Source organism: Castor canadensis, chromosome 5, assembly GCF_047511655.1.
Source record: "Castor canadensis chromosome 5, mCasCan1.hap1v2, whole genome shotgun sequence".
Taxonomy (NCBI): domain Eukaryota; kingdom Metazoa; phylum Chordata; class Mammalia; order Rodentia; family Castoridae; genus Castor; species Castor canadensis.
Window position 1 is genome coordinate 120,957,365 of NC_133390.1, and position 3,082 is coordinate 120,960,446.

The 3,082-nt window shown below is 37.9% G+C and overlaps 1 non-coding gene across 1 annotated transcript; it reads left to right on the forward strand.

The window, feature by feature from the left end:
• The first annotated feature begins 1,710 nt into the window (after positions 1-1,710).
• On the forward strand, positions 1,711-1,874 carry LOC141423485 (U1 spliceosomal RNA). The gene has a single exon (XR_012448351.1). It is a non-coding gene; the product is annotated as a U1 spliceosomal RNA (small nuclear RNA).
• The last annotated feature ends 1,208 nt before the right edge of the window (positions 1,875-3,082 follow it).

The following is a 3,082-nucleotide window of genomic DNA, read 5'->3' on the forward strand; positions in this document are numbered from 1 at the left end:
TGATTTGCAGGAAGTATTCCTTTCAAAAACTAACTCAGTTCTAACAGGGAAACAATGTGCTAGATGCTGATGATTCTAAAAGCGGTGGCTCTCTATCAGAAGATGCATGTGTCTCTGCAAATTTGCTGAATAGGAATATTTGGAGCAAACGGAGCCTATCACCACCTTGAAACACCTGCGTTGCTAAAAGTATTTCTTTCAAAACCTAACTCAATTTTCACAGGGAAACAGTGTACTAGGTGCTCCTGCTTCAAACATAGATAATTTTCTATATAAACACATGTGCTTGGTGAATTCAGCTGAATATTCCTCTTTGGAACAAAATGGTCACTTCTGCACCTTGACAGTTATGATTTTCAGGAAGTTATCCTTTCAAATACAAACAATTTTCGTAGAGAAGCAATTGCTAGATGCTGCAGATTCTAACATGATGGTATTCTTTGGAAAGGTACAAGTGTTTCTTCAACTCAGCTGAAAAGGCCTATTTTGAGCAAACAGACTCTATCTCCACCTTGAAACACCTTTATTGCAGGAAGTATTCTTTTCCAAAACTCACTCAATTCATTCAGGAAGTAATGGGCTAAATACTCCTCCTTCTTACATAGATGGTTTTTTTATGGAGATACATGTGTTTTTTCACCTTAGCTGAATAGGCTATTTGGAACAAACAGACGCCCATCTCCACCTTGAAAAACTTGCATTGCAGGAAATATTCCTTACAAAGCCTAAATCGATTCTCACAGCGAAACACTGTGATAGCTGCTGCAGCTTCTATCATGGAAGGTTATCTTTGTTGAGACAAACGTGTTTCTTCAATTCAGTTGAATAGGAGTATATGGATCAAACAAACCCCATCTCCACCTTAAACACCTAAGTTTTAGGAAATATTCCTTTAAAAACATATGTCGATTCACACAGGAAACTGTATGCTAGATAATCCTGCTTCTAAAACACATGGTTTCTTTAGAGAGACACAGGTGTTTCTTCAACTTTGATGAATGCGTCTACTTGAAACAACATGAGACTTTCTCCATCTTGAAAACTATGATTGCAATAACTATTCCCTTCAAAATGAACTCAGTTTGCACGAGGAAAAAATGTGCTCGGTTCTCCTGCTTCTCACAGACATGTTTCTGTTTCAGAAGATACTGCTGTTTTGTAAATTCAGCTGAATAGTCCAATTTGGAGCAAACAGAGCCTATTTCCACATTGATACACCTAAGTGGCAGAAAGTATTCCTTTCAAGAACTAACTCAATTCTCACCAGGAAACAATCTGCTACATGCCCCTGCTTCTAATATAGATGGTTTACATTATAGAGATACATGTGTTTCTTCAACTCTGTTGAATAGGAATCTTTGGGAAAAAATTACCCTTTCTCAACCTTGATACCTATGGTTTGCAGGACGTATTCCTGTCAAAAATTAACTCTGTTGTGACAGGGAAACAAGGTGCTGGATGCAGCAGCTTCTAACAAGAATCTTTTCTTTGGAGAGTTACATGTGTTTCTTCAACTCAGCTGTATATGCCTATTTTGGTGAAAACAGATCCTTTCTCCACCTTAAAACACCTAAGTTGCTGCAGTATTCGTTAACAACTAACTCAATTCTCACAGGGAAACAACGCACATGTTGCACCTGCTTCTAGCACAGATGGTTTCCTTTTGAGAGATATATGAGTTTCTTTAATTCCTTTCAAAAATGAACTCAAATACTTACCTGGCAGGGGAGATACCATGATCACGAAGGTGGTTTTCCCAGGGCGAGGCTTATCCATTGCACTCCGGATGTGCTGACCCCTGCGATTTCCCCAAATGTGGGAAAATCGACTGCATAATTTGTGGTAGTGGGGGACTGCGTTCGCGCTCTCCCCTGGCTTTTAAAAAAAAAATAAAAGAATAAAAAAGAAAAATAAAAAAAAAAAAATAAAAAAAAAAAAATGAACTCAGTTCTCACAGGGAAACAATGTGGTAGATGACGATGCTTATGGCAGAGATGGTACTCTGCCAAATATACTTGTGTGTGTTCAACCAAGCTGAATATGCCTATTTGGAGCAAACACGGCCTATCTTCACCTGAAACACCTGAGTTGCTAGAAGTGTTACTTTCAAAAACTAACTCAATTCTCACAAAGATATAATGTGCTAGGTGGTCCTGCTTCTAACACAGATGGTTTCCTTTATGAACATACATGTGTTTGGTCAATTGAGCTGATATTCCCCTTTAGAACAAAATAACCACTTCTCCACCTTGAGAAATATGATTTGCAGGAAGTTTTCCTCTCAAATACTAACAATTTTCACAGAGAAGAAATTGGTAGATGCTGCAACTTCTAACATGATGGTATTCTTTGGAAAGGTACGGTGTTCTTCGACTCAGCTGAAAAGGCCAATTTGGGGCAAACAGAGCTATCTCCACCTTGAAACACCTCAATTGCAGGATGTATTCTTTTCAAAAAGTAACTCAATCCATTCAGGAAACAATGTGCTAGATGCTCCTGCTATTACAGAGATGGTTTTTAATGGAGATACATATGTTTTTTCACCTTAGCTGAATAGGCTATTTGGATCAAACATACCTAATCAACACCTTAAAATACCTAAGTTGCACGAAGTATTCCCTTCAATACTTAAATCTATTCTCACAGTGAAACAATGTGCTAGATGGTGCAGGTTCTACCCTAGATGGTTATCTTTATAGAGATAGATGTGTTTCTCCAACTCAAATGAATAGGCCTCTTTGGAACAAAATGACACTTTATCCCCAAAGTAAATTCTGATTTTCAGGAAGTATTACATACAGAAATGAATGCAGGTCGGACAGAGAAAAAATGGGCTAGATGCTGCGGCTTCTAACATAGATGGTTTTCTTATGAGCGGTACATGTGTCTTTCTACTGAGCTGAATATGCCTACCAGGAGGAAAAAAATCTTATCTCCACTTTGAAAGACATAAGTTGCAGAAGTATTCTCATACAAACTAAATCAATTCTCACAGGGAAACAATGCGCAAGATGCACTTGTTTCTAACAAAGATGGTTTTCTTTTGAGAGATACATGAGTTTCTTCAATTTAGCTGAACATG